The sequence below is a fragment of the Desmodus rotundus genome, chromosome 5, assembly GCF_022682495.2.
Source record: "Desmodus rotundus isolate HL8 chromosome 5, HLdesRot8A.1, whole genome shotgun sequence".
Taxonomy (NCBI): Eukaryota; Metazoa; Chordata; class Mammalia; order Chiroptera; family Phyllostomidae; genus Desmodus; species Desmodus rotundus.
Genome location: NC_071391.1, coordinates 84,131,172 through 84,157,135, shown reverse-complemented (window position 1 = coordinate 84,157,135; position 25,964 = coordinate 84,131,172). Strand labels below are relative to the sequence as shown.

The 25,964-nt window shown below is 42.3% G+C and overlaps 1 pseudogene; it reads left to right on the top strand.

The window, feature by feature from the left end:
* Window positions 1-379: 379 nt before the first annotated feature.
* Window positions 380-19,450, top strand: LOC112314244 (Y-box-binding protein 1 pseudogene; annotated as a pseudogene).
* The last annotated feature ends 6,514 nt before the right edge of the window (window positions 19,451-25,964 follow it).

The following is a 25,964-nucleotide window of genomic DNA, read 5'->3' as shown; positions in this document are numbered from 1 at the left end:
CTGTACAGTTGGATGAATGGAGGAGGAAGAAGCATGAATCTTGGGTGAGTAGGAAAAGGAAAACACTGGCACAGCTCCACATAACAGGCAAAAATTTCAAGGCCCCATTGTATGGGTGGAATATTTTAATACTTTTGAAATGTTTTCCCTTGTAGTGAGAGCCAGGCTCTCTGAGCCGTGGCTTCTTGGAATCTTGAGCTGATGCAGAGAGTTCTTGTTTTCACGACACCTCCTACAGCTGGGAGGGAGGCTCCCAGTGAATCCTGCTACCTCAAGGGAGCAATGACTTGGTTCTTCCAATGCAACAGTTCTCAAAGCTCTTCCCACGGAGGAGACTCTAAAGCACAAGCCTCTCCTGCTGGGCTGAGGGGAGGCTGGGATGAGTGCTCAGAGCTCGGAGCTGCTCCAGAGTGTCCAGAACCTCGGCAATATGCAGTTGCTGCTCAAATTGCGAGGCAAGACTTCCCTGGGTCAGATTCTGTTACTAATTTACTGAGTGGTGCTGAGAAAATTACGTACTTTTCCTGAGCCCTCTCTGTAAAGTGAGGGGATTGACAGCCTCTGAGATGCCCAAAGTTGGGGCTTACATGAACATATGGCTTCTGAGGATTTAAAGTTTCCTTGCTAGACAAAAATTGAAGTGAAATGGGCAGTGGAATGGTTTCTTTCTCATTGCAGTGAGCTTTTATTTCAACCCTAATTACCCTCAACATTAGCTTTTTTTATTTATTAATACTATAAATACTATTAGAACAGCTTCTATTTTCTGCTGCTCAGTCTGGATCAGCCCCAGGAAAATATTGTCAGCTTCAGCCAGGCCTGAGCCAGCAACAGCCCAGAAACTCACAGTCTGGCCCCAACATCAACGAATAGGGTTCACATAGCAAGCACTTGTTATCATCTCTGCCCTTCTCTCCCCCTCTATTCCTTCCTTGCATGTATCACTCTTCCTCCTCTTCTCTCTTTCCATTCCCGCTCTTTCTTCCCCCACTCTTTCCTCTAGCTTCCTTTGTCTCCCCCACCCTTTCCTCTCCTATCCCTCACCCTCAGGTCTCCGCCTCCCCTTGTACTATTGTCTTCTCTTAAGTCATGGGAACCCTGGCCGACCTGGTTTTATGCTCTTCCCAAGTTACAGAACTAAGCCACACTTTGGTAGTGGGAGGGGCAGAGGGTAGCTGCAAGGGCTGGGGACACAACCTTCAGGGCTTTTCAGATGAGCTTCTCTGTCCAAACAAAATGAGAGAGAGCCTGGCTATGGGGGCAACTCCTGTTGCTAATGGAGGAAAAAGGAAAATAAAAAACCTTCCAGTCTGTTGTGGCTGAATGCTTGTATCCTCCCCAAATTCAGCGTTGAAATGAATGCCACCCAATGTGATGAAATTAGAAGGTGAGGATTTGGAGAAGCAATTAGGATTAGATGCAGTCATGAGGGTAGAACACTCCTGGAGAGGATTGGTGCCCTTGCAAGAGTCAGGAAAACTTGCCTCCTCTCTCTTTTTGCCACTTGAGGACAGAAGGAGAAGTTGTCTGCCTAAAATCTGGAAGTAAGCTCTCACCAGAACTCAACCATACTGGCACTATGATCTGGAACAGGTAGCCTCTGGGGCCATGATAAATAAGGTTCTGTTGTTGATAAGCCACCCAGTCTATGGTATTTTGTTGTAGCAGCCTGAACTAAGGTACAGCCGAACCCACCCCCAAACCCAAATGTCCCACATGCATCAGAAGTGATATTTGGGAGTTGGGAATCAAAATGGAGGAGGTTGCCCCCTATCTTCCAGCTCAGAGAGTGGGACCTGCTCCCCAAAATCAGAGAGGTTCATCTCACAGAGAGAGGCAGGCAAAGGATAGGTAGAGTACCAGGGGCATCCAGAAGCTTCTCCAAGGAAGCCCTGCAGTCTTCCACCTGTGACTCAGGCTCCTGAGCCTAGCTGTCTCCCTGTGTGGAAGACCTCAACAGGGCAGCTGCAGCTTGGGCTCCAGACCAGTGAGTCTGCATTTCACATGTACCTCTATTCTCCTTCCCTATGTTCGGTAGTGAGAGAAAAGTCCTGGCTTACGGGGACTGTGCCCTCAACAAAGTCTTGAGGATTTTTTGCTAGTTCACATCAGTCATTACTTTTCACCCCCCCCCACCCCACGCTCCCCACTTCCCCAATTCTACAAGGAACTCTGCTCCACAGAGGTAAGATTTGGGATTCTGGTTGGCTTCTGGGATCAAACACCCCCTTTCAAGTTCTATTCCTATTTGTCAAGGATAGCTGAAAAGCAGAGGAAGGGAAGATTGCCTTGAACTGTTTTCTCTAAGTCTGCAAGGACAGTCTGGAGAAATGAAATAGTCCTAATTCTAGGTTCCTAGCCAGTCCATCACTTGATACAGTTGTGTTAATTTTAAGCCTTATTTCTAAAACCTATGAAATGGGAATGGAACACCTTCTTCATTGGGGGATCTTATGAGAATTGAAGGGATACTAGATGTCCCCTTTTCTTGGACAGTTGATGGATAGATGGTTTGGTTAGCCTGAAAGTTGGAAAAGGGTAGACCCAATGACCTCTTCAGGATACAGCCTTGCTTGGCGGTCTAAAACTCTAGGGAAACTTACACGAATCCAGAAATGACCATGCAGTTGGCAGAGGTAAGTAAAGCTTAATAGCTCATTACTTGCACAGCTATCAAAGCAACAGGCCCTCAGGAATATTGAAACAATCAAGAGAAGGTGCCCATAATGGGCATTTCTTTTGCATGTAGAGCAAGTTTTTCAGGCATCACACATCAGTTTCCAACGGGCCACTACTAATTTGGTTTTCACGGTGGTGTGGTGTGGAAAAGCTGATGCTGATGTGTTGGGAGGAGGAGAACAAAGGGAGCATTGTCACATTTGAGTAATGTTGAGACTCAGCCAGGAACAAAGGAGTTTGTGATGCAATAGATATATATTCAGAAGGGCCAACCCAGGGCAGCAGCTTTGAACTGTGGAGCCGTGGAGTGACAATTTCTCCAAAGGACAGAAAACCAAACCAACTTCAGCTTTCAGCCTTGGGTAATGGGAGGCAAGTGGCTAAGCCTAAAGAGCTGGCCAACTTTCAAGAAGAGGGGATGTTTTCAATGACCACCCCCCAGGGCCACTGTGGCTAGTGACACAGACTTAAAGGTGATAGGTGATGACAATACATGGCTATAAAGAAAAGGTGAGTGACAAGCTGGCAATAAGGTGTTCAGGGAACCAGGTGAGACTAAAGAATCAGTAAGTTTTAAAGACCAAGGCTGATGGGAACACTGGGAGAATCACAGCTCGTAGCACCAGTGAACAGAGGCATGTCCCCAAACTCAAATCGAGCAGCAGAAGCTGTCTGTTCTCCCCTCCTCTCATCTCTGTGGTGTTGGTGGAATGAAGGGTGGAGAACAGCTGGCAGACAGGACTGAGCGGCTTGATGGTGTTCAGGGCAGAGCTGTTAAGCACCCTCTAAGGTTGGAACTTTTCCATGGAAGACAGAAAAAGTGTCCTGCAGTCTGGTGAGGACTGCTTTATTCAAAGAAGTGTGGCTTCCTGTTTTCTGCTCCTATGAAGGAAAGAGAGTTTAAGGGAGCAGTAAAATGGCCAGTGAAATTCAGGGGAGAGTTTTCTGACCATAAAGACTGTGAGCATGTGAGCAAGAAAGTTGGGGTATTTCTTTCCTTTTGAAAGAGACAGGGTAGCCAGCAGTATAGAAGGGGTTTCAAGGGTCTTTAAAATACAGGAGGCTTTTTTGCCTGGGATGTTTAGGGGTGACCCATCCTGTAAGGTAGGGGATTCAGAAATAACTGCTCTGATTCGTAGGTTCTACAGTCTCCTGTGCATCCCCTGCTGCCTCACTCATCCAACCAGATTGGCCTCTGTGATACACGTGGATGACTTATCAGCCATACAAACTTTCAGAGCAGATCCTGTCCTATCTCAATGGCTCCAGAACAGAGCTACATGGACATGAGAATATCACTTTGATTTGCATGACTAACCTTTTCAATATCTTGGTATTGTCTCCTTCTTGACTCTGTTCATGTGTGAAACAAGTCAGTCTTTTCTCCCTCTTTATATCTTTTTTTGAGTATTTTATTACATGCAAATTTTACATTTAAAAAGCTGTAAACAAGTATAGAGACAATACATTTCTGTTGTTTAAGTCACCTGGTCTGCGATGCTTTGCTAAAGCAGCCCAGGGAAACTAACACAGTTGGACTGATGGATGGTTAGAGGTTTAGATAGATAGATGGTACGTGATGAAACAAGTATAGTAAAATGTTAATGATAGGTTGAATTGAGGCGCTGAGTTTATGGGTGTTCACTGTAGAACTCTTTCAACTTTGCTGTATATTTGAAATTTTGGAGGGAAAGAGAACATTACAATAATGTTCTCTTAGAACAAAGAAAAGTTAACTTCATTACAGATAGTAGCTCCATTCCTAGAAGTTCAATGACTACACAATCCCACAGAAAAGATCAATGGAGTAAGCTCCACAGTAACAATGGCATTTCAAACACCCACACCCACACACAATGCATTCCTACATGTTGACTTGGAAATTCCTCTTTGGAGATACTCTCTTAAGAGAAAAGTAATACCAGTGTATAAATATATTATATTTGCTTATTTCACTATTGGTTCTAATGACAAAAAAAAACCCCACCCTGGAACATACCTGACTGTCCATTAGTAAGGGAATGATCAACTAAATGATAACTCATCTGTGAAATACTGTGTTGCTTTTATTTGAATGATATAAACCTGTATTGTTTTCTCCTATCCTTAGCCTTTGCCCCATACGGTGTCTCCATAAAACCTATATTACAAAGAGTATTTTTACTTTTATAACAAAGGACTAATAACAATATAGTTTTAAAAGGTGAAAGGAACAGGTCATCCCTCTGCAGAGAGAGACTCTTGCTATGGACAGGTTGCCTTACCCCCCAATGACATTCCTACACATCCAGTAATTTAGGAAAAGGGGGGCAAGAACCCAGGGATGTCTGGGACTTCTTGCTCTGAGATTAGGTAGCTGAAACAAGAAAGGATCAGGCTTCTGGTCAAGATGGCAGCATAGGTAAATGTGGTACTCTTATCCTCCCACAACCACATTAAAATTACAACTGAACTACATAACACCATCATTCAGAACTGCCTGAAATCTAGCTGAACTGGAGTCCTACAAGTAGGGATATAAAGAAGAAGCAGCATCAAGCCCTGTAGAGGGATTGGGGAAATGGAATGGCTGGTTCCACACCCACATGTGGCAGATAAAAATTGGGAGAATATCTCAGCTGCTGAGGAATGAGGGTTTCCAGCCCCACACCAGGCTCCCCAGCCCAGGGTCCAGTGTCAGGAAGAGAAGTACTCGTAAATTCTGGCTGTAAAAACCAGCAGGGATTGTGGCTGAGGGAGACAGAGGGCTTCTGGAATCCCAGCCAGTTCCTCTAAAAGGGCCCATGCATGGACTTACTTAGACCCACTCACTCTAAGCTCCAGAGCTGGAGCAGCCATTCAAAAGGCACCAGGGATGTAGTAGGGAGGAATAGAGTTATCTGGCATCAGAATGAGAGCTGTGGGGCAGCTTTCTCCCTGACAGAAGTGCTGTCAGAGGTCATTTTCTTTTGCTGAGCCCTCCCCCACAGAGCTGGCAGGTGGGCACCATATCTGAGTTTCCATCAACCTGGCTATCACTGTTTGCCCTGGCCTAGTGAGTTCCCAAGACCCCACCCATCCAACTTGCAGGCCCATCCAAGCCTTTTTCAGTGGCTTTTCCATACCAATGGCCTGTCTTGGCTCATGCTTCAAATGCTCCTAAAATCTCTCAAACAAGCAGCATTTGGTGTTGGTGAATCTTTTATCTCTGGTAAGTGGCCCCAGGCCCAAGTACAAGTGGAAGCCAGCCTTGATTCATAACTTGGCCTCTCCTGGTCATTCCCAAGCCCTGCACAAGCAGCAGCCATCTGTAGAACACATTGTAGCTCATGCTGGGTGGCCCCCAGGCAGAACATAGGTGGTGGCTGATCTTGGCCTGCACATCCTGGGAGGCCCCAGAGGCAGTACACCCAGTGGACAGCTTCAGACCATGCTGGAGCAGTATTCAACCATCTTCATGAGTGACACACTTCATGAGTGACACACATGCACCAGTGCCCCACTGAAGTAAGTCCTGCTATATAGGGTGGGCGGCTACATAGCTGATGCTTCATGGCAATCACAGCCAGTACTTGCAGCTGATAGGCCAGGGGTAATAGCAATCAAAGCTTAACTGATACAGATCTTGTCCCACAAGATCTGCTGTTGAGGTTTCAGTATTCAAACACACATACACACGGACTATAGAAATCCGGTGGGGGAAAAGGGGCTACGTGGCCACTCTCCAAGTTAGAGAGAGACCGCTTCACCCATGCCTGGACAGGCTTTATTGTTTTTCTAGGCCTCCTACATCAAAGATGGTCCTCATTTATTATTCATAGGTTTGTTTGGGGTGGTTATCTTTGCAGACACAGGAGAGGAAGTCACTGAGTACATCAAAGGAGGATATTTGCAATGTAAAAGGAGAAATGGTTGAAAAGGCTTTGTCCCATACCTGGGGGGTCTAGCCCAGATTCTGGGAAGATAAAGATACTCGGTAAACATTTGCTTCCTCAATTCAGGGTGAGGGAGTTTTAGCAAGAGCAAGTCTCGTAGCAGTCTAAGTACAATGTAGGCCTGATTTCCCACTGGAGAACTTATCCATGGACGTGGGTCCTGCCCACCTACTTCGTTCCCCACTGGTTTTCCAAGTGGGGGCTGAGCCACATTTCCCACGCTTGGAATGGTTCCCCACACTTAACTGCAACAGAAGGGTGTACACAGCCCACATGGTGGGGTAGTGGGGTGAGGCTGCAGCTCTACTAATACATAGAAACAAACTCAGGAAGGCTGCCAAAATGAGGAGACAAAGAAATATGTCCCAAATGAAAGAACAGAACAAAACTCCAGAGAAAGAACTAAACAAAATTGAGACAAGCAATCGACCAGATGCAGAGTTCGAAACACTGGCTCTAAGGATGCTCAGTGAACTTAGGGGAAGAATAGATGAACTTAATAAGAACTTCAACAAAGATACAGGAAACATAAAAACAAAACTACAGAACATTAAAAAGAACCAGTCAGAAATGAGAAATACTTTAACCAAAATGAAGAGTATATTGTAAGAAATCAATAGTGGAGTAGATAAAGCAGAGGATAAAATCAGCAATTTGGAAGATAATGAAGCAGAAAATACCCAATCAAAACAACAACAACAAAATGAATAAAAAAATGAAGATCGTATAAGGAGCCTCTGAGACAAGTTCAAGCATACCAATATTCACATCATAGTGGTGTCAGGAGAAGAGAGAGAGCAAGGAATTGAAAACCTTTGTAGAAAAATAATGACAGAAAACGTCCCTAACCTATTGAAGGAAATAAACATACAAGTCCAGGAAGCATGGAGAGTCCCAAACAAGATGAACCCAAAGAGACCCACATCAAGACACATCATCATTAAAATGCCAAAGGTTAAAAACAAAGAGAGACCCTTAAAAGCAGCAATAGAAGAGCAGTTAGCTATCTACAGGGGATCTCCCTCAAGACTATGAGCTGATTTCTCAAAAGGAAATTGGCAGGCCAGAAGAGAATGGCAAGAAATATTCAAAGTGATGTAAAGCAAGGACCTACAACCAAGATTATTATACTCACCAAAGCTATCATTTAGAGTCAAAGGAGAGGTAAAGAGCTTCCTAAACAAGAAAAATCTAAAGGAGTTCATCACCACCAAACTGGTATTACATGAAATGTTAAAGGGTTAAGAAAAAGAACAAGAAGGAGGAGGAGGAGGAGGAGAATTTAAAAATATGAATAATAAAATGATGATAAATACAGATTTATCAACAAATGAATCTTAAAGAAAAACAGAATAAATGAACAAGTAGAACAGAAACAAGCTCATAGATAACAGAGAATACTTTGATGGTTGCCAGATAGGAGGTTTGGGGGGTGGGTGAAAAAAGTGAAGGGATTAAGAGGTGCAAATTGGTAGTTAGAGAATAGTATGGGAATGTAAAGTACAGCATAGGGAATATAGTCAATAATATTGTGATAACTATGTATGGTGTCTGATGGGTATGAGATTTACTGAGATGATCAGTTGGTAAGTTTTGTTGTGTGTAGTCACTGGATTGTACCCTGAAACTAATATAATATTGTATGTCAACTGTAATCAAAAATAAAAATAATAATTTAAAGTCAAAAAAGAAAAGAAAGAAACAAGGAAAGAGCCTAGAGTCATCCAGGAAGGCAAGCTGAACAGATGAAATGTGCTCATTAGTTTCTCTTGACAGCTGACCAATGGTGAAAGTGAGAACAGAGCTGGGGTTCGGGTCTGATGAAGAGACCGGGATTTGTACATTAAAATCCCTGATTTTAGAGGGCCAGTACAACAAGGAGTTGGGTTGGGGAGTATGAAGATTTCAGAGGCAGAAAAAGCTGAGTTTGGAAATTCTGGCTGTTTCACTACCTGTGAGGTTGGGCAGATGCCTCATTCTATCATGTCTTTTGTAAAATGGAAATAATGATACTTACCTTGTAGGTTTGATGAAAGGAGTAAATGAGAGATACTTACATGTGTGCATTCAGAGCACCTGCTCAGCAATGGTGATGACCAACATCATTATTGCTGTGTTTTCCGAGTCTTCCCGGGAGACGAAAATGAGGGAGAAGCTTGCTTCTGCTCTCCTTCCTTTTTGCTCCACAACCCTGGAACCTCTTCTGTTTTTTTTTTTTTTAATTTTTAAATTATTTTATTGTTGTTCAATTACAGTTGTCTTCATTTTCTCCCCACCTCTCCACCCCACTCCAGCCAAACCCACCTCCGTCCCCTGCTTCCACCCTCCCCCTTGGTTTTGAACATGTGTCCTTTATAGTAGTTCCTGAAAACCCTTCTCCCTACTATTCCTTCCCCCTTCCCCTCTGCCCATTAATAGATTGTTCTTAACTTCAATGTCTCTGGTTATATTTTGTTTGCTTTTTTCTTCTATTGCTTATGTTCCAGTTAAAGGTGAGATCATATGGTATTTGTCCCTCACTGCCTGGCTTATTTCACTTACCATAATGCTCTCCAGTTCCATCCATGCTCTCACAAAGGGTATAAGCTCATCCTTTCTCTCTACTGTGTAGAATTCCATTGTGTAAATGTACCATAGTTTTTGGATCCACTCATTTGTTGATGGGCATTTAGGTTGCTTCCAGTACTTGGCTATTGTAAATTGTGCTGCTATGAACACTGGGATGCATAGGTTCTATTGGATTGGTGTTTCAGGGCTCTTAGGGTATAATCCCAGCAGTGGAATTACTGGGCTAAAAGGCAGTTCCATTTTTAGTTTTCTGAGGAAATTCCATAGTGTTTTCCACAGTGGCCTCACCAGTCTGCATTCCCACCAACAGTGCACTAGGGTTCCCTTTTCTCCGCATCCTCTCCAACATTTGTTTATGTTGGCCACTCTGACTGGTGTGATATGGTACCTCATTGTGGTTTTAATTTGCATCTCTCTGATGGCTAGTGATGCTGAGCATCTTTTCATATGTCTCTGGGCCCTCTGTATGTCTTCCTTGGAGAATTGTCTGTTCAAGTCCTTTGCCCATTTTTTAATTGGGTTGTTTGTCATCCTGGAGTGGAGTTGTGTTAGTTCTTTATATATTTTGGAGATCAGCCCCTTGTCTGAGGTATCATTGGCAAATATGTTCTCCCATACTGTTGGTTCTCTTTTCATTTTAATGCTGTTTTCTTTAGCCATGCAGAAGCTTTTTATTTTGATGTGGTCCCATTTGTTTATTCTTTCCTTTATGTCCCTTGCTTTAGGGGACATGTCTGTGAGGATGTTGCTGCATGGAATGTCTGAGATTTTCCTGCCAGTGTTTTCCTCTAGGACTTTTATGGCGTTACGACTTATATTTAAGTATTTTATCCATCTTGAGTTTATTTTTGGGTATGGCGTAAGTTGGTGATCAAGTTTCATTTTTTTGCATGTAGCTGTCCAGATCTCCCAACACCATTTGGTGAAGAGGCTGTTTTTGCTCCATTTTATGCTCCTGCCTCCTTTGTCAAATATTAATTGGCTGTAGAGATTTGGGTTTATTCTGGGCTCTCTGTTCTGTTCCATTGGTCTATGTGCATGTTTTTATGCCAGTACCAGGCTGTTTTGATTACAGTGGCCTTGTAATACAGTTTGATATCAGGTATTGTGATCCCTCCTGCTTTGTTCTTCTTTCTCAAAATTGCTGCAGATATTCGGGGTCATTTATGGTTCCATGTAAATTTCTGAAATGTTTGTTCTATATCTGTGAAATATGTCATGGGTACTGTAATAGGGATTGCATTGAATCTATAAATTGCTTTGGGTAGTATGGCCATTTTGATGATGTTAATTCTTCCAATCCATGAGCATGGTACATGCTTCCATTTGTTTGTGTCTTCCTTAATTTCTTTCTTCAGTGTTGTGTAGTTTTCTGAGTACAGGTTTTTTACCTCCTTGGTTAGGTTTATTCCTAGGTACTTTAATTTTCTTGTTGCTATATCAAATGGGATGTTTTTCCTGATTTGTTTCTGCTGTTTCATTGTTGGTGTACAGGAATGACTTTGATTTCTGAGTATTGACTTTGTATACAGCTGTTTTGCCAAATTCATTTATTAGGTCGAGTAGTGTTTTGGTGGAGTCTATAGGATTTTCTATGTACACTATCATGTCATCTTCAAACAGTGACAGTTTCATTTCCTCCTTTCCAATTTGGATGCCTTTTATTGCTTTTTCTTGTCTGATTGCTGTGGTAGGACTTCCAATACTATGTTGAATAGGAGTGGTGAGAGAGGGCATCCTTGTCTTGTTCCTGATCTTAGTGGGAAAGCTCTAAGCTTTTGTCCATTGAGTATGGTCTGTAAGTCTCTCATATATGGCCTATATTATGTTGAGGAATGCTCCCTCTATTCCCACTTTGCTGAGTGATTTTATCAGAAATGGGTGCTTACCTTATCAAATGCTTTTTCTGCATCTATTGATATGATCATGTGATTTTTGTCTTTTGTTTGTTTATGTGATGTGTTATGTTTATTCATTTGCAAATATTGTACCATCCTTGCATCCCTGGGATGAATCCCACTTGGTCATGGTGTATAATCTTTTTAATGTACTACTGGATGCGGTTTGCCAATATTTTGTTGAGAATTTTAGTGTCTATGTTCATCAGCGATATTGGCCTGAAGTTTTCTTTCTTTGTTGTGTCTTTATCTGGTGTTGGGATTAGGATGATGTTGGCTTCATAAAACAAGTTTGGGAGTCTCACATCTTCTTGAATTTTTTGAAATAATCTGTGGAGGATGGGGGTTATATCTCCCTTAAGTGCTCTGTAGAATTCTCCTGTGAAACCATCTGGTCCCGGGCTTTTGTGTGTTGGAAGCGTTTTGATTACTGTTTCAATTTCATCAGGTGTTATTGGTCTGTTCAGGTTTTCTGCTTCTTCTTCATTCAGTTTTGGAAGATTATATTTTTCTAGAAATTTGTCCATTTCATCTAGGTTTTCACATTTCTTGGCATACAGTTCTTCGTGGTAATTTCTAACAGTCCTTTGTATTTCTGTGATATCAGTTGTAATCTCTCCTCTTTCATTTCTGATTGTGTTTATTTGGGTCCTATCTTTTTTTTTTCTTGATGAGCCTGCTTAAGGGCTTGTCGATTTTGTTTATCTTTTCAAAGAACCAGCTCCTGGATTCATTGATCCTTAAAACTATGCTTTTAGTCTCTATGTCATTTAATTCTGCTCTGATCTTGGTCATTTCCTTCTTTCTACTTACTCTGGGTTGTCTTTGTTCTTGTTCCTCGAGTTCTTGTAGGTGTAGGGTTAGGTTGTTTATTTGAAATGTTTCTATTCTTTTTAGGTAGGCCTGTATGGTTATGAACTTCCCTCTCAGAACTGCCTTTGCTGTGTCCCATAGGTTTTGGATTGGTGTGAGTTCATTTTCATTTGTTTCCAGAAACATTTTGATTTCTTCCTTAATCTCATTCTTCACCTATTCTTTGTTTAATAGCATGCTATTCAGTCTTCATGTTTTTGAGTGTTTGGGGTTTTTTTCCTTGGGGTTGGTTTCTAGTTTCAGTCCCTTGTGGTCAGAGAAAATGCTTGATATGATTTCAATTTTATTGAACTTGTTCAGGCTTGTTTTGTGTCCTATCATGTGGTCTATCTCTGAAAATGTTCCATGTGCATTAACAAAGAATGTGCACTTTGCTTCTCTGGGATGAAAGGCTCTCTCTATATATCAGTTAAGTCCATTTTATCTAGGGCATTTTTCAATGCCACAATACCTTTGTTGATATTTTGTTTGGAAGGTCTGTTCATCTTCGAGAGTGGGGTGTTAAAATCCCCTACTATGATTGGGTTGCTGTCAGTATCTTTCTTGAAGTCCTCCAGGATTTTCTTTGTGTATTTGGGTGCTCCTATGTTGGGTGCATATATATTAACAATGTTTATGTGTTCTTGGGGGATTCTTCCTTTGAGTATTATGAAGTGACCTTCTGGGTCTCTCTTTATGGCCTTTCTTTTGAAGTCTATTTTGTCTGATATGAGTATTGCTACCCTTGCTTTATTTTCCTGTCCATTTGCTTGAAAAATTTATTTTCAGCCCTTCACTTTCAGTCTGTGTAGGTGTTCTGTCCTGAGGTGGGTCTCTTGTAGGCAGCATATGTGTGGGTCATGCATTCTTACCCATTCAGCTCTTCTATGTCTTTTGATTGCAGCATTTAATCCATTTACATTTAAGGTTATTATTGATAAGTACTTATTCTTTGCCCATTTTTTGTGCCTGTGTTCCTCTCTCTCTCTGTTTTCCTTCCTTTCCTTAAAGCAGTCCCTTTAGCATCTCTTGCAGAGCTGGTTTGGTGGAGGTGTATTCTTTTAGACTTCTTTTGTCTGGGAAATTCCTTATTTGGCCTTCTACCTTGATTGAGAGCCTTGCTGGGCAAAGTAACCTTGGTTGCATGCCTCCGGTTCTCATTAATTGGAATATTTTTTGCCATTCTCTTCTGGCTTGGAGTGTTTCCATTGAGAAGTCAGCTGCTAACCTCATTGGGGCCCCCTTGTATATTACTTCCTGTTTCTCCCTTGCTGCTTTTAAGATTCCCTCTGTGTCTTGGAATTTTGCCATTTTAATTATGATGTGTCTTGCAGTGGGCCTCTTTGGGTTCCTCTTGCTTGGGACTCTCTGCATTTCCTGGATTTGGGTGACTTTTTCTCTCATCAGATTAGGGAAACTTTCCATCATTACTTTTTCAAACAGGTTTTCTATCCCTTGCTCTTCTTCTTCTCCTTTTGGTATCCCTATTGTACGGCTATTATTACATTTCATGTTGTCCTGCATTTCCCTTAATCCCTCTTCATTCTTTCTGAGCCTGTTCTCCTTTTCTTGCTTTTTCTGGGTGTTTTTTTCTACTTTGTCCTCCAGCTCGCTGATCCAATCATGTGCTTCATCAAGTCTGCTTTTGATTCCTTCTACTGTGTTCTTCAGTTCAGAAATTGTATTCGTCATTTCCTCTTGGCCCTTTTTGATAGTTTCTATTTCCTTTTTCATGTTGATATAGTTTGCAGTGAGTTCATTGTAGTTTCCCTGTAGTTTCTGGTAATTCTGTGTGAGCTCATTAAGATTCCTTATAACCAATTCTTTGAACTCAATGTCTGATAGTTCACTTGCCTCTTTTTCATTAGCGTTTTTTTTCTGAGACTTCCTCCCTTCCTTTCATTTGGGAATTGTTTCTTTGTCTTCCCATTGTTTGGGAGACTCTTCCTGTTAGCCTCTGCTTCTTAAGTTGCTCTGTTCTGACCCCCTGGATTTATGGTGTAATCTTCTGTGGTAGAATACCTGTGAGATTCAGTGGTACAGTCTCCTTGATCTCCCGATCTTACTGATCTTTGGCTGTGGTTTATGTTGGCTCTGTGTATGTCTTTGGTTTTTGGTTCTTGTTGGGTCTTTCTTTGGTGGGTCTTTCCCACCAGCTGGTTATCTGAGGGTCAGTCTGTCCCCCACCTGTTGCTTTCTGTTGTACAGGTGTGAGCAGGTTGTGTTGGGGCTGTTTCTTCCATATGTACAAGGTTTTGAGGCTTTTCTCTTGCTCTTGTTCGGTTGTTTGTTCTGCGTAATTTCTTCACTATTTAGTTGTATTTCCAGATAGGTCCTGGGTTGAGTTAGTATGACTTCCACTCTCTCCTTCACCTTCTACTATTCTTAGCTGTTGGTGGTTCCTTTGTTGGTGGGTTTCCTCTTCCAGGAGGTATCCTGGTGTTCACGTCTTCTACCTACTCTTTTTTTGTGATAGGTTGTAGAGGGAAGGCGAAATGGTTTAAGAGAGAAGGAGTGTATTATATGATATTTAAAGTACCAGCCCTTAGAAAAGAGATAGGAGATCCTTTGGATATGTATAGTGTTAAGTGTGATAATTCACCGACCTAGCCACTTTTTAGAAAGGTTGGAAAGAAGATAAGACTCTTGTTTTGGGGGGCGGGGAGGATTGTGAGTTGGATCTAGAAAGCTATGAGCTTGTGGGAGGTCAGATTATGAGGTAAAGTGAGAGTAAAGTGTAGAAAATAGGTGTAATGTGTGAGAGAATAGATTTAATCACACCAGTAATAAAGTTCAGGAAACTGTGAAGTAGGCTGAGATCTGGGACAGGTTCTGTGTAGTATTTACAGATGTATGGAACAGCTATTATTTACAATAGTAATGGAGCAACAATCATATGACAGAATCTATGTGATCTGGATAACTAAAATAGGGAGTATATGTCCTAGAGTAGTGTGCTAATGGAACACAAGTGAAGTGAAAGACAGTCAATTAACAATACACTGTGAAAGACAGAACAAGGCAAACTGGGCAAACAATGCAAATTAACCAGTCAAGGGAAGAAGACTAAACAGAAAGAAGAGAGATACAAAAATACTAATAAAATGAGTGATGTAAGAAGAATGAAAAAAATAATAATACATATACACAATAACTTGCAAGTTCTCTGGAGTAGTAAAGTGAAATTTGTTTCACTGTCTCAGATGTTGGGATGCCCCTCTTTGGGTTCAACTCTGGTCTTTTCACAGTTCCAGGTTTTATTGTCTCACTTGTGGGGATTTAAAAAAAAAGAAAAAAGAAAAAAAAAGAAGGAAGTAAAAAGAGATATAAATGGAGAGAAGGAAGGAGTAGAACAAGAAAGAAAGAAAGAAAGAAAGAAAGGACGGAAGTGTTAAAAGAAACACTAATAAAAAAATAATACTAAAGAATTACTTTAAAAAAGAAAATAAAAACAAGCCTGCTGGCTTCACACTGGCTGACCCAGTTTTGTTGCTCTTTTTGGCTGCAGCCAACTCAGGGGGCCTAGCAGAGCTCTTCTCCATCCCAGACCAGCACTCTGAGCAGCCTCCTGCCCAGCTCTTCAGCGGCCCCTGGACCCACAAGTTCAGGCACCCACCCTCCTCTGGGCTATGGGTGTGAGTGTGCACGGAGCCTTCCTTGAGTTGCACTCTCCCAGGTGCCTGTGGTCTCAGTCCACCCTCCCTCCCTCGAAGTGTGCACTCTCCCCCTGGACTTAGGATTTGGGCTTGATACCCCTCCTCCCAGAGACCTGTGGGAGCAATAGGCAGCAGGGTGGAGAGGAGACTGGAGCTGCTGCTGCAGGAGAATTCCCCCAAGTGTCCCTGAGGGTCTTTTTCTTTTTGGCAAAATCCTCCTGCTCAATCCTGCCACTCCATAAAAGGAAGGGCCTGTCCTCTCACACAGCCCACCTCTCCAGCTAGACTGGGACTGTCTGGGTCAGGGCCCCACATGGCCCAACTCTCCACTCTCCCCAGCCAGCGCCCACTGTCTCCGTGGATTTACCAGTTTGCCCTTATTCCCTTTCCTGCGACTTCAAGCAACCAGGTCTCTCTTGGTACTGCTCAAGCCTTGTTTGGCAGGGGAGGAAGCCCTTAACCTGGCTCTCTCCCAGGAGTCCTGAGGCAGGCCTGGCAGGTGTGGGCCTGGGGCTGCAGTTGCCTTGGTCCCCGTGCTGGTCCCAGGGACCTTTTTGTCCTGAAGGAATCCCCTTACCATCTGTTTTTTCAGTGTCCTCTATACCTTTTGGTCTCCTATGTTCATAAACGTTGGGGTACTGTTGGCTGTTCACTTTGTTCCTTTTTGGATTGGGTTGGTGTTTCACCCATGGGCAGGGGGAAGTGGACTCGGCTCTCACCTAACTCGCCGCCATCTTAAGTCTTTTTTTTTTTTTAATAATTGTCTCTGTATTCAGCTGAGAAATGTAGCCCTTAGACAGCTCTAATGGGAAGAAGCCCAGGGAAGAACCCATCACAATAGTGTCCTGAAAATAACTAGTGTTGATTCACTTAAGCTTATGACTCATGTGTGCACTGTGCCAATTGGATCTGAAGACTAAGTTTCAGTATCTGGTCCAGGGTTAGGTTGCAGTTATTGTGTGTGTGTGTGTGTGTGTGTGTGTGTGTGTGAAATGCCTTTGTTACTGTGGAGCTTGCTCCATTGATCTTTTCCGTGGGATTGTGTAGTCATTGAACTTCTAGGAATGGAGCTACTACTTGTAATGAAGTTATCTTTTCTTTGTTCTAAGAGAACATTTTCCCTCCAAAATTTTTCAAAATTTCAAACATACAGCAAAGTTGGAAGAGTTTACAGTGAAAACCCCTAAACTCAGCACCTCGATTCTACCTATCATTAACACTTTACTATACTTGTCTCATCATGTATCCGTCTATCTATTTAAACCTTTAACCACCCATCAGTCCAACTGTGTTAGTTTCCCAGGGCTGCTTTAGCAAAGCACTGCAGACCAGGTGGCTTAAACAACAGAAATGTACTTTCTCACCATTCTGGAGGCCAGAAGTCTGAGATCAAGGTGTCAGCAAGGTTGGCTCCTTCAGAGGGCTCTAGGGAAGAAACTGTTCTAGGCCTCTCTCCATGGCTTGGAGATGACTGTCTTCTCCCTGTGCCTATTCACACTGTCATCCCTCTATGTGTTTTTGTCCAGATTTTCCCGTTTTATGAGGGCACCAGTCATATTGGATTATGCCCACGCTAATGACCTGATTTTAACTGTTTGACTTCTCTAATGACCCTGTCTCCAAATAAGGTCACTTTGGCGGTACTCTTGGGTAGTACTTTAACCTATGGATTTTGGTGATATGCAATTCAAACCATAACTTCTACATTTCAAAGTAAATTTCAGACATTAGCTCACACCCCCTGTATACTCAGTGATCTTATCATTAAGTAGATCCCCAGATAGGGCAGGCTGTTGGAGTCTCTACTAGCGGTATCAAATCAACAATCAGTGGGACACACAATAATTTCTGGTTTTTTGAAGAGAGGTGATTGAATTGATAATTATTATCCATCTGTTAAGGCTTGAGGAAGATAATTCCGTTTCTACCCACAGAAGGTGCTTTGGGAAATTCTACCAACATAGATCCCAGAACTTCTGGACCTCTAGAAGTTTGAAGATCAGGCAGATCCACCTTTTAAAACTACACAAAGCAGGCAGTTAGAGCCCTTCTCCAAGAAGGTCTATGGCCTGCTATCTAAGCTTCCTCCACCTCTCTGAAAACCAGAAAAGTCTCCAACTTTTCCCCAGGCCCAATGAGATGAAAATCTGGTCCTCTGTTGCTGGAACCTTGCTCATGCCTGGATCTAAGGTGAATAAAGCTCATTCTCTCTCCTCACAGTCCCTGAACTCTCACATGTATCCTCCACCTGCCACCAGTGTGGGTGCCTTGGTTGTGGTATTATTGCATACTGTTTCATGTAGCTATAGGTATTTCATTTTCATTGCTATATAGTATTCCATTAATGAGTGTATTTTATTATTAATTTTACAGTTGAAGGACTATTGGGTTATTTCTAATTTGGGACTACTCTTTGAAATAATAGTAGCCTCCATATTTGCAATGCTCTGCAAATATTTCTATAGATGTTTGCTGATGCACGTGGGCATGCTTTTTCTATAGCAGGATAGTCTGCTACTCCTAGGAATCTCTAAGGCCTTTATAGGATTTCATGAGGTCACAACTTTTTACAAGACATTATTTGCTTTTTTTCACTGAGTTTACATTTGCACTGATAGTGCAAAAGCAATGGTGGTAAAACTACCAGTGTGTTCATATGAATCTGGGCAGTGGAACCAGACTGTTACAGTACTCACTGCGGTGCTCACCACAATGTACCACAGTTTGAAAAATGCCAGTTCCGTTTAACAATTCCTTCATTAATCAGGAAAAATTATTAATTGTATGAAACCATAAAATTTGAGTGCATGTCTTTTTAATTTCTGTGTAACATAAAAAATATCAAGTACCTAGAAAATATCTAAGAACAGCATGATTTCTACAAGTAAAACTCTGTAATTTTATTAAAGTGCATCGAATAAGACAAATAGATGAGAGAGACGATGAATTCATAGATTAGAAGACTCAATATTGTAAAAATGTTTATTCTCCCAAATTTTATTTGAAGATTCAATGCACAGAGATTGCTATACATTTACATTTTTACAAAACTCTTTAATGTCTAGCTTTATGCAAGAAATCTGAATTCCTAGGTACTTGATATTTTTGTATGCTATTATAAAATACCTTTCATAATTTGTTAGTGGCTGACATCAAAAATATCATTCAAGAAATATTAGCTTTGCATTCAACAAACTTACTAAAGACCAAACTGCCATAAATTACCCTAGAAATTACCTTCTCAGTGTAGAAAATGGAGAGACTGTGGAGTTGGATGTTGTGGAAGGAGAAGTTGCGGAGGCAGCAAATGTTGCAGTTCATGGTAGAGTTCTTCTGCAAGGCATTCAGTAAGCAGCAGAAGGTAACCATTATAGATGCTACAAATGTGGTAGGGGTCCTCCATGTGATTACCAGAATGACCAGAGCAGTGAGAATGGGGAAAGAATGAGGAATAGGAGAGTACTCCCAAATGCAGATCCAACAGCTCTGGCCTTACTGTAGGCCATAGTGTCAGCTTTACTGCATCTGGAGAGCCTGTGGGCATCACCACAATATTCTAATCCTCTTGTTCAAGAAGCGATGGAAGGTACTGACAACCAGCTTGCAGGAGAGCAACATAGACCATTGAGATAAAATATGTATCAGGGTTACAGACTATCATCCTGTAGGAGTCCCCCTGGCTGAAGGCAGCCTAGAGACGATGACAGTAAAGAAGACAAGAAAAATCAAGGAGAGGAGACTCAAGGTCAGCAGCCACTTCAGAGTCAGTACCATTGCAGATGTTTAGAAAACCCTAAACCACAAGATGGCAAAGACAAAAGCAAGCCGTCCACCACCTGAGAATTGGTCTTCTCCCAAGGCTAAACAGGGTGAGGCTGAGTAAATGCTGGTTTACCATCTCTACTATCATCTAATGTAGTGATCCAACAAGAAGAAATGAATATAAAATTCCAGCAATACAAAATGAACAAAAGATTAAAGTTGAAGACCTTAAGTGTTTTTTTTGCCTATTAACCAGATAACTAGAACTATCTGCAATATCTACACAGCTTGGGTTTTTAAAACTATTTTTATCTAAAGACATCTATTTTTGGTAACAAGAAACTGTTGTGGTTTTTTTTCCCACTTTTTCTCAGTATATCCTTAAAGGTATTAAATAGTTTCATTGGGTTGGCCAAAATGTTCATTTAGTTTTTTCCATATGATGGCTGTAAGTAGTGCTTGGCTGTCTTTAACTTCATTCAAAATGATTTTGTTAAATTGTATTGTGACAGCTGTCATATCAGCATGCATTTAAAGAGCAAAATCAATCTGAGAACCAAGATGGCAGCATAGGTAGACACACTGAGCCTCCTCGCACAACCAGAACTGACAGAAAATTGAAAGGCAAGGAAGTCCGACACCAAGGAAATAAAAAATAAACATTCATCCAGACCGGTAAGAGGGGCGGAGATGGGCAGCCCAGGTGGAAAGGACTCGCGTTGCCATGGCGGGACCAAGACTGGCGGAGTGTGGGACAAACAGGGCAGGAAGTCTGACCACTAGCAGACCCTGCGGCCCCACATTCGCGCACAGATAAACCGAGAGGGCCGGACTCAGAGTGGCGGAGAGTGGGGCAGGCAGAGCGGTGGGTAGCACCCTGCGGCCCCACATTCGCACACAGATAAACCAGACAAACAGCGGGGAGCGAAGCAAACGGAGCAACCCAGGGCTCCAGTGCAGGGAAATAAAGCCTCAAACCTCTGATGGAAAATACCCCCTGGGGGTTGGGGCGGCAGCAGGAGAAACTCTCAGCCTCACAGGAGAGGTCGTTGGAGAGACCCACAGGGGCCTAGGGCGTGCACAAGCCCACCCACTCGGGAACCAGCACCAGAGGAGCCCAGTTTGATTGTGGGTAGCGGAGTGAAAGATTGAAATCCGGTGGAGAGTGGAGCGGGCGCCATTGCTCCCTCTTGGGGCGCCCCCCCCCCACAGTACAGCGTCACAGAGCAGCGACCTGCGTTACCCCTCCCTGCCCTGGAACACCTAAGGCTCCACCCCTTTAAGTAACAGATGCGCCAAGACAAAAAAACATGGCCCAAATGACAGAACACTTCAAAGCTCCAGAAAAAATACAACTAAGCGAGGAAGAGATAGCCAACCTATCAGATGCACAGTTCAAAACACTGGTTATCAAGACGCTCACAGAATTGGTTGAATTTGTTCAAAAAGTAGATGAAAAAATGAAGCCTATGCTAAGAGAAACAAAGGAAAATGTACAGGGAACAATAGTGATGGGAAGGAAACTGGAACTCAAATCAACAGTGTGGACCAGAAGGAAGAAAGAAACATCCAACCAGAAAAGAATGAAGAAACAAGAATTCGGAAAAATGAGGAGAGGCTTAGGAACCTGCAGGACATCTTGAAACGTTCCAACATCCGAATTATAGGGGTGCCAGAAAGAGAAGAGGAAGAACAAAAAATTGAAAACTTATTTGAACAAATAATGAAGGAGAACTTCCCTAATCTGGCAAAGGAAATAGACTTCCTGGAAGTCCAGGAAGCTCAGAGAATCCCAAAGAAGCTGGACCCAAGGAGGAACACACCAAGGCACATCATAATTACATTACCCAAGATTAAATGCAAGGACCTACATCCAAGATTACTGTATCCAGCAAAGCTATCATTTAGAATGGAAGGGAAGATAAAGTGCTTCTCACATAAGGTCAAGTTAAAGGAGTTCATCATCACCAAGCCCTTATTATATGAAATGTTAAAGGGACTTACCTAAGAAAAAGAAGATCAAAAATAGGAACAGTAAAAATGACAGCAAACTCACAGTTATTAACGACCACACCTAAAACAAAAACAAGAGCAAACTAGGCAAACAACTAGAACAGGAATAGAACCAAAGAGATGGAGATCACATGGAGGGTTGTCAATAGGGGAGTGGGAGGGGGAGAGAAGGGGGAAAGGTACAGAGAATAAGTAGCATAGATGATAGGTGGAAAATAGACAGGGGGAGGGTAAGAATAGTGTAGGAAATGTAGAAGCCAAAGAACTTATAAGTATGACCCATGGACATGAACTATGGGGGTGGGAGGATGTGGGAGGGAGGGGGTGGGTAGGATGGAGTGGAGTGGGGGGGGGAAATGGGACAACTGTAATAGCATAATCAATAAATATATTTAAAAAAATCATGACAAAAAAATAAAGAGCAAAACCATCAAAATTGGTGAATTTTTGTGCAGCCATTTTAATATTGAGGATGGGAGAAAACATGCAACTTTTTTTGTATATTATTTTTATTATTTCAAGGAAGGTATAAACACAACTGAAAATGCAAAAAAGGATTTGTGCAGTGTATGGAGAAGGTGCTGCAACTGATCAAACATGTCAAAAGTGGTTTGTGAAGTTTCTTGGTACTATTAACATTTTGGCAAAATAATTCTTTGCTATGAGGCTGGCTTATGCATTGGAAGATGTTCAGCAGCACCCCTGGCCTCTACCCACCAGAAACCAATAGTTGGAGATAGCCAACATACTCAAAATATCTATATCAATAAAGTTATTGGTGAAAATGAAAAATGTGTCTTTTATTTCAGGGAAGAAACTAAATAAACTTTTTGGCCAACCCAATATATATGATCAAGTTGAGACTTTTTTCCAGATTTTAATTTATTTATTTTTAGAGAGAAAGGGAAGGAGGGAGAGAGGGAGAGAAACATCAATGTGAGGGAGAACAATTGGTCAGTTGCCTCCCATACAACCCCTGACTGGCGACCAAGCCCACAAACAAGGCAGGTGCCCTGACTGGCAATGGAACCTACGACCTCTGGCTTTGTGGGACAACAATCAAGCAACTAAACCACACCAATCAGGGCAAGTTGAGATTTTGAAGACATTTTAAATTTGTAATCCAAGTTTACAACACAATTTTTTTAAAAAGCCAGTAAGTCACAAACACCTATTAATAAAGTTCTTAAATAATAAAACACCTTTGCTTCTATTCAACTAAATGCTTCTCCATTAAAAAACTATAAATGAATGTTGTATTTTATTGAAAGAGTTTTACACATCTATTGTGATTGTCATGATTTTTCTCCTTATCCCATTAATATAGTAAATAACTCTGATTGACTTTTCTAATGTTGACTCAGCCTTGCATTTCTGCATTAAACCCAATTTAATTGTGTTATATATCTTTCTATAAATTTAGATTTGGTTTCTAACATTTTTTGAAAAATGTTTGCATCTACATTCAAGAGTGAGATTTGCTTATAATTTTCCTTTCTTCTAATATTTCTGTCAGGTTTGGTATCAAGGTTATACTTAAGTTGGGAAGTGTTCTTATTTCTTTATTCCTCATGATAGTTTGTATAAAGATTTAAGTATTTCTTCCATAAATTGCTGGTAGACCCCCTGGTGAGACCCTCTGTATTTGGAGTTTTACATGCAGAATTTTTTTTACTACTAATTCAATTTTTTTAATACTTACAAGGAACTATTCAGCTTTTCTCCATAATTTATTTAATTGGACCCTATTGATGGAAATGTTAAATGTCTTTCAGTTTCACTACTACTAAGGATGCCGCAATGAACAGATTTATCCAAATATTTGGCAAATTTGTGACTCTACACTTAAAAAAAATATTTTTATAAGATAAATTCTTACAAAATAAATTGCTGGGTCACAAAATACAAATATTTTTAGCTGTTTTGGTCTTGACATCAGACCATCCCTTTCCTGAAGAAGCAGCATTGGAGAAAGAAGTACTCTCCGCACTCATGATCTATTGTGGGTAACATATTACCCAAGAACCCGATGGCTTACAACCATTATAAGCACTATGATCCTTACAGTTTCTTTAAGTTAGAAACTTGGGAGGGACTTAGTTGGGTGGTTCTGACTTGGAATTTCTCATGAGATGGTCCTCAAGACATCAGCCAGGTTGCATGATCTGAAGGCTTGTCTGAAGGTGGAGGAGCCACTTCCAAGATGACACACTCCTGTGGCTGGCAAGTTGGCACCATTCCTTGATAGAAGGCTAGTTTTTCTTTCAGTGTGGGTTCTGCACAGGCTGCATGGGTATCAGCACAACATGGTGGTTAGGTTCCCCATAGCAGCAATGAGAGAGACAGAGAGAGAGACAGACAGAAAGCACAAGCATTATGACCTAGCTCTGGAACTTACACACCATCACTTCCGCTACATTTTATTCCTTAAAAGTAAGACATTGTGAGTGAATTTAAAAACCACTACAGCCTCTCTATGAGCCTAGTTTAAGTGGGTTGATCTTCTTGGCATGTACCTTTAAAAATGTCTCTAAGGAGAAGTTCTCAGCCCACTGAAGTCACCAAGGCAAATGGGACCAGCTGGTGAGAGTGTAGAACTGTAGCTATAAGCTTTCAAGCACCTGCTGCCCTTAGTTTCCAGTGTCCTTAGTGTCCTGGCTACTATCCAAGCTCAAGATTTATGTCTTAATTATGTAAATAGAGCGATTATGCCATCAGGGGCTCTGGTAAGCTAATTACTAAACAAGAAATCAATGCCCCTGAAGTTGAGGCTAATGAATCCCAAGGCTCCTAACACTGACTGTAATTGCAATACTGAGGATCTTATTTTCACAGACCATGTGAGAAGAGCTTGGAGGGAGAAGGCCCTTCTCACCATGACTGATTCACTGAGATTCTGTCCAAACTTCCTTTTCTCATGGATGCTGGGGACTGGAAACCATTCCTGGCCTGCCTCTCCCACTGCATGGACACCTATGCACTTTCCTAATCAGCCTGTGACTGCTCAGGCTCTGGGAAGTGACCATGTGGACTATTATGGCCAGTGCCAGTGGGGTGGGAGGGGCTTCAGCCAGAGCATCAGCTCAATTAGACGTTACATTTGCATTTGGAGGGAGGTTGAGACGGTTTCGCTGGGGTCCCTTTCTCCCCAACTCTCTACTTTTCATGATATGTCTGATTGCCCTGAGAATGGACAAGACTGGACAGAGAGGTCTCCTGATCCTAAGGGCCCTTGGAAGCACAAGAATGCCTACTCTCTTCATTGTCTACCCTTCACCCTCCTCCACTGCCACATCACAGAGCTCTGGGCTCTGGCTCTCTTGCTTTATGTGGCTATTTCCCTTTAATTTCAAATTGTCTGGTCTTGCTCTCCACTTTTATCCAGTGTTGCTGCAAGAAATAGCCATGTGCAATCTGGTTCCACAATTATTTAAAAAAATACCTTTGAGAACATTTCTGGATACATCTGCAACAATGTGATGACGGGGATAAGTCTGGTGTCTCAGGATTATGGCCAAGGTTAAAACCAAAGCAGTGGACAAGAGGCACCGAGGAGCCCTTCATTCTAAAGAGAGCTGCCCAGGAGTAGAGTCAATGCATCCTGGCAACATGACCATGTGGTTTCAAAACCACAGGTTGCAGAAGCAGCCTGCCACCTTCGACCCACACCTCATCCCGACCCCTGTTCCCCCACTCTTGTTAACAGGAGAGGACTAAGGGATGTGGAGAGACAGCACCACAGCTGCCCACCTTACAGTGTTAGAAGTACGAGGCAATTCCTTTTTCTCCCCATGTGAAGACATACGTGATCCTGTTGGAGAACGCAGAGGAAGTCTACAGCCTTTCCTGTGTTTCCACCTAAAGGAGCATGGATGAGAAGGGTCAAGAACTGTGGCTGCCCAGACAGTTACCACAACCAATGGGAGAGCCTCTATCCATGGAAGGTTGGGGGTCATAGCCGAGACTGAAGGGGGACTTTGCTACCTCCTCTCTGAGTGGGTCCTTGTATGAGGGGAGACCAGGTTGAGTTGAGCATTGCTCCAACACCCAACCCCATCTTTCATGTGGGTACTGCCACTTCAGCAGGATCCACTGGTGTCATGTGGGATCAAACTGAACCAGGCCAAGATCGGGGATGCCTCCTCAGCAACCATGGACCCTCAGCCATGATGAGATGCCTCCTGCCTCCCCATTCCTCCTTCCTGCCCCAAAGTCTGGAAAGCTATATTCAGAAGAGGAAGGAGGAGGAGCAGAAGTGAAAGAAGAGACCACGTTGCCCTTTCCACCTCCAGTCCCTAGAGCCATAATCCTCCTGAGGCTTCTGGGAAGGAAGCATTTTGAATAAGATACAAATTTGGAGTTTTAAGTTGACTGGACTGAGATTTTTAATAACTGAAAGTTACAGGAACATTCACTTTCTGCCCAAAATGTATTTAAGTGATGGGGGAAAGGGATTCAACAGAACACAACAGAAAGCAGTGACTGGAAAAAATTAACTTTCATGTTTGTACCCCACTGAGCTGAGACTCTTCAATAAGCCGCTGCACATCATTCCAGTCAATGCCCCCTAAATAAAGCCCTGTGGATGGACCTCTCAGAAGTTTTTGCAAGTCTATCCAGGA